Raw genomic sequence first — 13,108 nt, 5'->3', positions numbered from 1 at the left:
TTAATAAACAGCAGCTATCTTTGGTCCGCTACCTCCTTTTGTTAGCAGATATGAGATGGACTAAAATTGTAGCTTTTATTTTAAGAAAGTAAAAAAACAAATCCCTTAATTATACGGTACATTTACGTTTTGTCACGCACATAGGCACAGTCTTTACTTGCTTCCCAATGAATTTGAGGAACATAAATAAATAAAACGTAAGTACCAGAAAATAGAGTCAATACAGACATTTTCGTCTGTAACACATTTGTTGAGAACTATAGTTGGATGTCACGTGCAAGTCCTCTAAACATAGTCCATCCTTTAATTTTATCCGTATAACAATTCCTGATTTCAGGAAAAATTTCCATTAACGATGGCACATGAAGTTATACACTCTTGTACTTTATGTATGTGAGACCACATGAGAAACCAAGAGACAATACTAACAGGTTTTCTTCCAGAAAGTTTCTTACAGGGTCAAAGTCTAAGTGTGAATGTGTTGAACGGCGACTTTAATTGCGTCCCTTGTACAAAAATAACAAGTAATCCCAGTGTTTATTTATTTTAGTCCTTGGGGGAGGGGGAGATGGAATCTAACCCTCGGAAGGATTTCTGAAAAACAAAAAACAAAAAAACACTGGATTCTAGCTGCCACTGTTTGTTATATTACACAAAATATGGTTGTAGTTATAAGTAAATGATATTGCGTTTTCGTCAGGGTTTTCATTCTGCAGGAGAGGAGGATAATAATATCTGGAGAATACTTTCTATTATCAGAGTATTGAAAGTGATTGCATTTCCTCCATTGTAACTTGGCCAAGCTAGGTACATTATATATATAAATTAACATAGCCTAAAAAGCTTTTTCCATGGCAGCTTTATGCTGAACCCATGCTTCTTACTTTTCGGTCTACGGGACTCTGTATTTCGAAATTTTTGACGGCTCCCAAGTAAGAACATAAGTGTACCAAAGGCATAGCCTGAAAAGCCTATAGGATCTACAGTTTAAAGTGGTATAAACCCATCTCCCGTGCTCAAGGCGTATATGCTAACCATACAAATGCGAAGAAATTCACAAAAGCACACACACACAGATATATATATATATATATATATATATATATATATATATATATATATATATATATATATATATATATATTGTTGAGTTGATATTGCGTTTAACCTCCCTTTTAGCAGCGAGGCGTGGACCTACTGACTAACGTGGTATCCAAACTAAATGTGGACGTCTTTTAGGCCGCGCCTCTATTACTTCCTAATGCGATTACGAATGCGTATTTCCCAGCACGTGTAAATAAATTGGAGAGGCCTCGACTAGTTCCGACCAGCGAAAACCGACGAAAAGATGCGAATGATTCCAACCTGTTGGGATTGTTCGTCCGAATACGTGCGAAGGAGACTTGTATGCAGAGGAATTGAGCGATACGAGAGAAATAAAGTTTGTTTTGCGTGAAAGCAGACGACGTTGCAAGCTGCGGAGATAAAATAAAAAATAAAGATGGAAGTAGATGTTCATGGTTTAATAAATTGTGCTTTAGATAAAGTTGCATTGTGGAACCAAGCTTACCCAGATATTCACAAACGACAAGTCGTGAACAAATTATGGGCTGATGTAAGCAAGGAACTTGGCGTGGAAGGTATGTATATTTTCCTTTGTTTTGTCTTTAAAATATGAATATTTAATTAATACATGAACCCCAACTTTTTATTAAATTTATATTTCCTTTTTGTTCCTCAAATAATGATTTTAGGAATATACGTAAATATTGACAAATATGTTTGAAATAGCAAAAACGGGTTTCTTTTACTCATTGAGAAGTTTCTTAGAAAGTAGATTGATTCTGTAATCTCTAATTTTATTTAGTTAATTTATTTTAAAGTGAAAATAGTAGCGGTTACCACGAAAGCATAATAATAAAGGGAGCGACATTCAGTCTATTTTGCACACAAAGGAAATGCCATTTATCCTTTGAATGCACAAAACATGTCATTTATCCGCATTCGTCTTCTTCGTGCTCTCAAGACTTTAAGACACGAATTTTGAAGCAAAACTATTTCACATTGAAGCGTTGAAAGAGACATTGCAACTTGATTCGCATTCGCAATCGCATTCGGAAGCAATGAAGGCGCAGCATTACACGTCATGATACTAGATAATGATGCTAGATCTAGCATAATTTGCATTTTTTAGGATCAAGCATCCTGCCCAAATCTAGCATAATTTCAGCAAGTTTATCAAAAAGCCGTAAAACCTGAAGACGAGAAAGAAGTTGGTCGTGGGAAGAAAAAGAACGGCAGAAATGTATCCTCTTCCATCGATTCATATAGTCGGTAAACCATACACAGTCTTATTTTCCGAAATAATTTAAAAACGGCTTTGGACTTTTTTTTTTGTGGCTCCCCCAGGGTTTTCTAATCCTTTAACTGCGAGGCATGGTCGGAGCTATGGGGGCCATTCCCGCCCCAACTTTTTGACAACTTCACCATCTTTATTTCTGACTTAATTACCATCTTTATTCCTGAAATTAAAGGTCGGAATTTTCCCCCGACCCCCAGCAGACAATTCCCAACTACGCTTATGCTGCTAGGTAATTTTCTCTCAAAATATGTATTAAACACTTTGCATTCATTTATACGATATATACGCCATTGAGTCTGGCAATGACTGCACTAGTTTAGTTAAGTTAAATCTTTGGTGCGTGAAGTATTGAGTTCTATCAACGCATTCTTGCGGTCAGCGTATTTTAAGTTACGTTATCATATCTCAACTTAGTTTTTTTTTTCCTTTTAAAACCCCTGAATTAGTAATTATGAGGAACTAGCATAATTTGACTGATTCTAGCATAATTTCGATCTGGTTTTGGAATAATTCCGAGCTGTCAGTTTGGCAACGCTGATTTGAACTAGCATTGGATTGGTGGACCATTCGTTTGTGAAGCGGATGTGAAGTACTAATAAAGAAGATTTCAAAGCTAACATTTCAAAAAGTAAGTATATATATATATATATATATATATATATATATATATATATATATATATATATATATATATATATATATAACATTTGACAAATTTCTTTCATTTTCAGGTTAGGGTGGAGCTTTGTATTTCTGTTAACGGAGCATGCAATAATTAAGGAGATCCATTACTACTTGCAGATTGACATAAGGAGAGGTCAGTATAAGGACGGTGTGGACGTACAGCATAAAAACTACAGTGCATAAGGGTAAACTTTACTACAAGACACGCTCCAGCTGCGCATCGATAAGTAGGGCCCTTTGAAAAAATATAGTAGTAGTGTAAAGTAAAGTAGAGTAAGATTTAAATAAGTAGGGTAGGGGTTAGCTTGAGGTTAAGTAAGTTTTGATCCACTTTCATAAAATTATTAATGTGTAATTTCTCCTTTCGCCTTGTATATAGCCCGCTCCCCCCAGTTCTTTGTCACGGGAATTGGAAGATTCACTAACACTACTACTACTACTTATATCGAGAACAGAACCCAACCAACCCCTACGGGGCTTCTAACCCGTTCCTACTGCCACAACAACTACTATTATTGTTACTAACTACCACTGCCACTACTACTATTGCTATTAACTATTACTACTACTACTACAACACTACTACTACTTCTACTAAAACTTCCTTACCACAAGATTTACATCTTAAATCTTTATAACATGCGATTCCGATTCATTATGAACTAGTGTGAATCGTTAGAATCACTATGATTCGTTAAAAATCACTGGGGGGAGCGGGCTATACTCAATCCCTCCTTTCTGAGTGAGTATACCTGCTGGAGCGGGCGTTGTAAATTAACCCGTGCATAAGACACAAACCAGTTTATGCTAGGTGGCCACTGAACAGCGTGAGTGCTATCTAACTGAGTCAGGGCAGGAGTGTAGCACAGAAGCCTGAGTGATAAGGGTGCGCCCGTAGAGAGCGGGCGCGTCAGCGACGGGGGCCATGCTTATAAACAATGATAGTGGAATAGCACACTAAAAGGGAATTATTCCGAAGTTGGTCGTCGCCTATTTTTTGGCTAAAAGCGTAATAATTGGTTCCTTTCTTTACCAAAGTTTTACATTTAATTCACATAATAATGCCAAGTGAGCTTTAGCGAGTGGAGACGGGTTAGTGCCCCGCAGGGCACGTTGTTTGCATTACAGCTAAATGGGAAGACGTTCCTGTGTTCTACAAGATTGCTGCCTTGTTGGTTATGTCACTTACCGTTACAGCAAACAATATAACTTTCTCCACGTTTTTTTTATAGTTATTTGCTTACCGCATCGTCTACAATTTATTTTTAGGTTTATTAAGCCATGACTTTTACTTACTTTTAATAGCTTTTCCTGATTATCACCATCAATGTTTTCAATCAGAAATGCTTATTACATTCCCATAATCCTACCATGAAGTAACCTTGCGCCAAGTAGTTCCTTCCGCTTGCCAAATAGTTCCATGTTTAGAACCGTTTATATAAGAAAATAAACACAACTTTCACTTTCCTTAGACATTATGAAGCACACGAACAAGCAAATTTATTTCTTGCCGGTAAATTTTCAAAATTTTACTACATACGGACGACGAACTTTGGAGCTTAACCCCACTAACACACACAATGCTTTCACTGTTACTCAAGATTCATTTCAATATGCTGTGCTGTGTGCACTGACAGTGATTATTACTTATATTCACATTGTCATTCCTTCACAAAAAAAAAAAAAAAAAAAAATCACATCGTATATTATCTGTAAACTTTCTATTTGTACAAATTTAATTACTTCGAAGTAGCAAAGTAGACCTGGCTTAAACAGTAGTGGAACTCTGGACTTCTAAATTTCCTTTTCCCACGTTTTCGGCAGCCTGTAACTCTAGACGTTTGACCACGGGTCCATATGAACTTTTCTTTTCTCGTATGGAGAGTAAGAATTAAATGATAACTTTGTTGCTGGTAGTCGAATTTCGGTTAAAACCATGCTAAAAGTCATGTAGCCGAATAGTAACCGAGCAGTACTCAGTGAAACTACACTTTGCCTTTTCGTGGAGTACTATAGTACGGAAGGTATAACGTCGTTGCTTTCCCGCGAAAAGTTGTTGTGACGTTTATGGGGAGTTGCCAGCTTGGTTACTCGTTGCTCGCTGAGCGCAGTGAATGGTGGCTGGTGATTTAATATCCTCTTGCCACATCCCCAGTGACGAGCAGGTCCAAGTGCGGGAAGCCAACGACGCTATACCTTCTAACCTTTAGTTTCCAAGAAAATTGTCAAAAGGTGTTAACCAACTTACTTGGTTACATTAAGCAAAAGGAATAACAACTGTATAGTTTTGCGGTAAAAATAGCCGTCCCGTCTTTGTAATTGCTCATTGCACTTAATTATTGCCTGTACTTGGGTTGTTATAGACAATTAGTTATTTTAACCCTTCTTCCTTGGTTGCAGGACTCAGTTGTTCAGGATAAATTAGCACGTCTCAATTGATCTTTCTTTTCGAGTGTCGAAATTCTTATATAATATTAAATTAGCTGCAGTATGGGATATTTCGAAGTAAAGTTTTCTGGTCACAGTATGAAACATCCTCAGATATGTAAGTTGCCATTGTCGTGTATGCGATGCACTATCCAATTAAAGTAGTGTCTACTAATTACGGCTCTCGATTAATTTAGTCGTTTTGGTTGGCGTAATCATAAATATATTCATCTTTATTAAAAATTAGTTGCTATATAGATATGTATGTAGTATATAGGCGAATTTTAAAGGGAAATGTAGACATAGTAACTCCCACAGGATTTTTTTACAGCGGGGGGTGGGCAAAAGGACAGACATACAAGCAAAGTCGTGGATACAAATACCTAGAATCACATAATATTTAATGTAAAAAACAATTATTACAACTCACTGCTAACTTCACTAACTGTTGTGTGTGAATAAGAAAATTTAGCATATTTTAATACTAATTAGGAAAATCCATTGTTAAAGCAAGTGCTCCCTGCAGTGGGCGGCTATGGTTACAGAATACAGTTTTAGTGTTATTGATACTTCGTAAGTTGAAATCCTCATTCAGTTAGGCGAGGAATCTTGAATAAGATAGTGCTATGATAAAGAAAAGAGTAACTTTTTATATTTTAGGTATGTTTTTTATTTGTAATCTGTTCTTCTTTCCGAAAGTATATTCTCCTTTAGAACAACTTAACTCTGTGCTTCAGAAGTGCAGAAGTACAACTCTTATGTAAATCAAGCGCAAATATATATGTATTGAAAATTGAAAGTAAAGATTACCATGAAAAAAGCAATGATAGAACGACAGTACGAAAAATACGAAACAACCAGTGCTAGATAGCCACTGAAAAGCACGAATATTATTAACAGAGTGAGCACGAGGGCGTAGCAGGATGAGCTTGATGTGCTTCCATATGGAGCGGGCATGTCAGCGACGGTGGATATGCACGTAACCGAGGGTAGTGCAAAAATTTTATATCCCATACAACTATGTCTTACATCTAATATAGCTTTACTTCACTCCTGTGGTTCTGCATCATCACTTTGCATAATGCCTTGAGTTCATAATAGCTTCCTTACGGAATACTATGCATTACGTATTACGTATTTCTACCTATGTTAAATATTATAATAGATGTAAGGTTCCGATAGATAGTTACATGTAGATTGTTATTGCAAAATGAATCAACATATGAATATCATAAGTGTTTAATGCCTTCCATTTCAACTCAGCCCAAAAAAAGTACCATCACCATCTCAGATATTGTTGAAACTTTTTTATAGCAACTAGACCTGTTTTATAAATGACCCGTAGTTTTTGTTGTCGGAAAAGATTTTCCCGCCAAGTAATGGGCCATCAAAACGGGAAGTACAATTTATGAATTTTAGAGGACGTGGAAAATGGTAAACTTCGTAGCCTTACCATTCAGCTATGGAGACATAGTTATAATTCTTGTTGTGGTATGTACACTCATGACCTAGATTATTGTCGCATGTCTATAAATATGTTGTTGTAGGAATATAATGTGATAACGAATTCGTCCGGTATTTCTTATAATGTTAGTATGTCTATAATCGGGAAAGACGATGTATGTGGCTAATTTCATAACAAAAGTGCAGTAAATAACAACAATAAAACGAAAATGAAACTTTCTTGTCCATTTAGCAACATTTTGTTTTACTCATTCTAATTTTCGTGTTTGTAATTCCTTTCCTCTGAAATTTACTACGAATATACATTTCCCGATTGTATATGTAGTATCAGTGTCAATAATATCCTGCAAAATCTTTATCAAATTATATTCTTAGAAGAAGACAGTTATAGATATGCGACAATCATTTTGGACATGAGTGTACATAGGGATATAAATAAAATATATTTTATTATAGTTTGGTTTGCGCATGCGTATCTTTTGGTACATAAATTAACAAATGAACGTCAGTTTATCTGAAAAGTCAGTTTGCGATTTTTTTCGAGCACTTGCGGTTCGAATTTTAAAATTCTATTTTACAGTTAATAAGACCTAGTTACCCGCTTCTCGAAAAAAAAAATTGTATTGCTTCTGTGTGCAACCGTTTTGTCGCGAAACATTTGAGAAACTGTCAAATTTTCTAAAATCACCTTTCTCGAAATCACTAGAATTTAAAATCCTGAAATGTCAAATTGTTCAACTTTACATGAATAATAAACACACCAAATAGCATTGTCGACCAATGCTTCATGAATTAACTACACCCTCTTGAAGTTTGCGAAGTTTCATTAACTTCAAGATCGCCGTCGGCAACACTGAAAACAATGAAAGTGCAACAATTTGATGATGTTTGTGGTTCACATTCATTAAATAAAGAACAAAAGTTTTTCCTGGCTCCTTTTTATTATTTTGATCAAAAAGGCTTTCTGAAATATTAAGATGAGCCTCCCCCTACTCCTCCGTTTTCTTAAACCGATGTAACCTGAGGTGAAAATTACGATTACGAAACAAATTTTAAACTTACTTAAAATGGTTTTCGGAAACAAAGTTTCACTGATTTTTTCCACTCTGATGTAATTATTTGCTTGCTTAGTGTCTTCGCTAATAGCATGTAACCATGGCAGATGCTCCAATAGGTGTTGGTGCACCCACAACTCGCAGCACGTTGTCGATAGTCACAAAATATTTATATTCTCTTCTGGAAACCTGTACCCTGTTGAAGGTCCATGTCGAAACAAAGAAAAAAGGAGATTTGCTCACTCCCGTAAAGGAGATTTGCTCGTTTCTCCAGTGATCACTCTGAACTTCCCTTTGAAGAATAACAGTCCAATTTAAGCGAAGTCCACATGCAGTAAAATAGAATTTGTATCTTGAAATTTCACACGATGATTTGCGGTAGCTTTTTTTATACTTTTATTGTTTTCATTGTTGCCAACTGTGACTTCAAAGTTAACGAAAGTTCGCTAATTTAAAAAGGCTGTAGTTCATTCATGAAGCATTGGTCGAGAATGCTATTTGGTGTGTGTATTATTCACGTACAGTTGAACCATTTGTCAAAATGTAAGGATTTTAAATTATGATGTTTTCGAGAAAATGGCGATTTTTGAAAATTTGACGATTTCTCGAATTTTTTGCGATAAAACGGTTGCACACAGAAGCGATACATTTTTTTGGGGGGGGGGAAGCGGGTAACTAGGTCTTACGAACCGTGAAAACGGAATTTAAAATTCGAACCGGAAGTGCTCGAAAAAAAAGCATAAACTTCGACTTTTCACATAAACACGTTCATTTGCTAATTTATGTAGAAAAAGATACGCATACGCAAACCAAACTATAATAAAATATAGTTTATTCATATCCCTATGTAGATACCACAACAAGAATGTAACTCTACATGTCTCCATTGCTGAATTGTGAGACTCCGAATTTGACCATTTTCCATGTTTTCTACAATTCATGAATTGTACTCCCCATCCTTGATGGCCCATTACTTCGCGGGAATTTTTTTTCCGGCAAAAAAAATACGGGTCCCTTAAAAACATGTCTAATTCCTATTAAAAAAAGTTTGAAGAATATCTGAGATGGTGATGGTACAATTTTATTTTTTATTTATTTTTTTATTTTGCCTGAATCGAAATGGAAGGCACCAGATATCTAATTTAAGTTAAAAACAATGTACGTTTCTCATTAATTTTTAGTTACTATAAAGATGTGACTTAAAATTTGTAAAATACTGTACATATTTTAATTTTTTGCATTTTCTTTTTCTATAATAGATTATTAAAACACATGGTAAAAACATCAGAAATGTTTATTAAGTACTGACCTGTTGCGAGAAAACAGAAAAAATGAATACGAGCTGGTTTTGGAATGAAAATGGTGTTCTTTATGCTATGTATTGGGTAGTTCAGGAAGTGAGTATTTATTGAATGTTTTATTATTATTATTCGATATGCTCATTAAACCATATAGTTCAGACTCTATTGTATTGATAGGAAGTTGAGATACTATAATATTAATAAATTTTCATAGAAATAGGCACTAACTATACATTTAAATAAGAAGAATGGGTCAAATAAAATTTACTGTAGGCAGCCAATGACTCCCCAAAATAAACAAAACTCTGTTCTTTATAATATATCGAACGTAAAGTAATGACATTAGTTGATTAGGCGCTTTATTGATGCATTTCGAAGGAAAAAAGAGAAGCACGACACGAGACAATGCTTCAAGAAGACGATCCGCCCAAGAAAAGAAGAAAATTCCCGACGAGAGTTCACGTCGGGGTTCGGATTCCACGTTAATCAGTAGGTTCACGTTTTGTATAGCCTCGCTGTTCACGGGACGTTCAACTCAAAATCAACTGAACTGAAAGAAGAAAATATATTCAAGCTGATGAAAGAATTCGCCGTACTGAATTTTGAAACTGTTGACATTGCAGAATAATGCTGGATTTGGCCGATAATTCCGTCATGGATTGTTAATATTATGGTAATTGTAACATAAGAGAAAGTAAATTATTCAATAGGTATATTAGATTTCACTGTTGTTTCCTTTCCAATCATCTGTGTTGGAAATACGTAGTAATAAGCAGTAATGCAGTGTTACGAATTGCTATGAAGTTGTGAATATCCTTTACGTTAGAGATCTTGTAAAGAAAACTTCACAGAAGTTTACTTTGGGGTGTTGTAGGATGCCTACAGCAAATTTTATTTTAGCCCAATATAGATTCATGCTGAAAAAAAATTTCTGCAGGTCATTCTCTCCGATTTTCCTGAAATTAGGATATACCATTCTAAAAACAAAATAATTAGACCCATTTTTTCTGCATTATACAAAAATATATTAGAACTAAATTAAGCATTTGTTGCAACTCAGACATTCAGTGACTGTTTGCCATAGGACTATAACGTAACGAAAATTTAGTTTTGAAGATGGCATTTTAAAGACAATTCGCATCAAATTTAACCTTTCCGAACTTCTTAATTTTAGGTTGTGCAATTATTTTTTGAGTTTAAGTGATATTAGTGGCTATTTTTAAGGCTTTTAGTACGTAATGATCCGGTCTCTATTTTTGAAGTACATTATAACCCATTTAAGTAGATTAACCTATTTAGATATACGACTTTGCGTCCAAACTTCCTGCTCCGGTATCACAGGGTGGTATAGGGGCAGAGGGCTGGTGTTATTTATCACTAGCCTTTAAGATATATATAATGAGCATAGTGAGAAGGACCACATATACTTCTACCTTATTAATTTATACAGTATGACGATAAATTTGGTGTACAAAAGCAGAGGGGTGATTCCTGAGAGTTAAAAAAAAGTTCCAAAAAACAAAGGGCGAAAACCCCATCGTTTACGTGTTATAGGCTGCTGAAATCATGAAAAAATGAACTTGAAAGGTTCATAGCTCCAAAACTATGGGACCTACCTTGGGCCGGTCAAGACTTCAGTTAGAAACTAGTATGTTCCCCATCCAAAAATGCGTGTTTAAGAATCCTGAGGTGCTTCCACAACAATGTTTATATAGGGAGTTTGACTACGGGCCTATGATATAAAGTACTCTCCAACTACCTCCATAAAAATTATTGCGTGAGTACTTTAGGATTCTATGTATTTTTGGATAGAGCACATATTAGTTCCTAAGTGAAGTCTTGACCCGACTTTGGTAGGTCCCATAGTTTTGGAGCTATGGACCTTGAGAATTGATTTTTTCATGTTTTCGACAGCCTATAACACATGAACGATGGGCTTTTCACCCTAAGTTTATTGGAATTTTTTTGTTTGTTTTACTCTCAGGAAACACTCCTCTGCTTTTGTACGACGAATTTAGCGCCATACTGTAGGTATCGTTAAAAAAATGTAAATATTAAGCTAGCCTTAATCTGCATTTTTTTTAAAAAGTTTATATCTCTATTATTTTATGGCAGGCATGCATATAGCGGAGTTGGGATTAGGGCGCTAGAGTCCAACGGGCAAGCTCTGTGTCGGTTTTCTACATTATTTATTTACAAACACTGAAAAAAATTCAAAATAAATTAAATCTTTTAAGTTTTTTTCTTAACTCTTTTTTAAGCGAGCTTCTTTATCTTTTAAGTCGAAGCAGGAAATATAAACCACCGAACGATTTCTGTGTATGAACTCTGTCAAACTCGTAACCCAGCTGAGTTACTTTCCTTTCTTCGCTCAGTAATACTCATGCATCTACGGTATCGATTTTCATCCTAAGTTAAGTTTATTGTGTTCTGTAATATCACTATTTTAAGTTTGGATCATAGTTTCAATTCTATATCTACACTATTACTTTATTCAGCGTACCAAATTTGAGTGATACTTATTAAGATATTTAGTATATAATACCAAAAGTATAGGAAACAATGTTTTAGTATTTTGGATAGCCTGAGGTAAGATAAAAAAAAACCTCACAAAACGCTTCGTTTAACTTAACCTTGATTCTGAGATATCTTTCGTTTTTAAATTTTGCCACATATGCTACAAATAGTAATTTTACAACAATTGCTTTATTTTAGGAGTCCACTCTGTTTGGAGGCTATCAACCGAGTTGATTTCGAGGTACGCCGCACACAGGTACTACATAGACGGTACCAAATTTGACCGTAAGCAAGGATGAATCCCAGAAAAAGGAAGAGTGTTGTGACTCACCTAGCATTTCAAAGTGCCTTCCTATTTGATGAACTATCATCAGCCTCATTTGCAGATTGCTCAATTTGCAGATTGGACGAAAAACGTTTTATGTATAGAGATACATTTAGCATGGAGACATTTAGTATAGGAAGCCCAAAATTCATAGCGTCAACATAACACCAATTTAAAAATACAGACTGAAGATCTAGATAATTCTTATTGACTGTGATTTTTTTTTGTAGCTCGCTTCGTGTGATGTGTATGGAACTCATTTAAGCTAATTTGCGTGCATATTATGCTCAGTTTTAATTTATGCCAGTTAAATCACACTTCAGATTCTAAAGTAATGTATAATATACCTACTTCGTATCGTTAAATATATTCTTAGATGAAGGTGACAGAACTTTTCAAGAAATAGTTTAACTTATTTTGTGTGTGTTGAGGGGAGGGGGGACGTAAATAAACGCATGATTCTGTTGCTTGGTTTTCGGTGATTGGTATAGTCATCTTCTGAACTACAATACTAGGGTGTGGGGAAGAGTTTGTAAGGTGCAGCTCTGTTCGAACTTTTCTTACAAAGTGTTTTTTTAATGTTATATAAAACTTGTTGAAATTGATACACTGATGAGGTGTATATACATTTCAAACTATTATAATGTACGGTATGCAATTAGTAGACTTAAATTAATATAGACTTTTTGTTTACTACAAATGTATACTTAATGTAAAATTAAGTAATTATTCTCAATAAATGTACAGGATTTTATTTTATGTATTGTCTTTTAAAGTTTCATTCCTTTATTTGGGTTTCGGTTTGTTATGTAATCATAAGTAATGTAGGATAGTGGAATTTATATCATTTTAAGGATAATATCTCTATTATATACGATAACTCAAAGAAATAATCGATTGTATATCGCATTAAATATTTACATGATATACAATAAGTTATTTTCCCCATTTATCATGTATAAATCTTACCACG

At 34.9% G+C, this 13,108-nt stretch overlaps 1 long non-coding RNA gene across 2 annotated transcripts; it reads left to right on the top strand.

Annotated features, from left to right (window-relative positions):
- The first annotated feature begins 2,903 nt into the window (after positions 1–2,903).
- On the top strand, positions 2,904–12,896 carry LOC145669700 (uncharacterized). Of its 2 annotated transcripts, XR_014128226.1 has the most exons (4): positions 2,915–2,990; positions 3,094–3,179; positions 9,252–9,389; positions 12,009–12,896. It is a non-coding gene; the product is annotated as an uncharacterized LOC145669700 (long non-coding RNA). The 2 variants fall into 2 exon arrangements; XR_014128227.1 differs by lacking the exon at positions 3,094–3,179 and having other exon boundaries at positions 2,904–2,990; positions 12,009–12,887.
- The last annotated feature ends 212 nt before the right edge of the window (positions 12,897–13,108 follow it).

The sequence above is a fragment of the Thermobia domestica genome, chromosome 14 (assembly GCF_964235325.1).
Source record: "Thermobia domestica chromosome 14, izTheDome1.hap1.1, whole genome shotgun sequence".
Lineage (NCBI taxonomy): Eukaryota > Metazoa > Arthropoda > Insecta > Zygentoma > Lepismatidae > Thermobia > Thermobia domestica.
The sequence above is the reverse complement of the archived record's forward strand: the minus strand, read 5'-3'. Positions and strand labels throughout refer to the sequence as shown.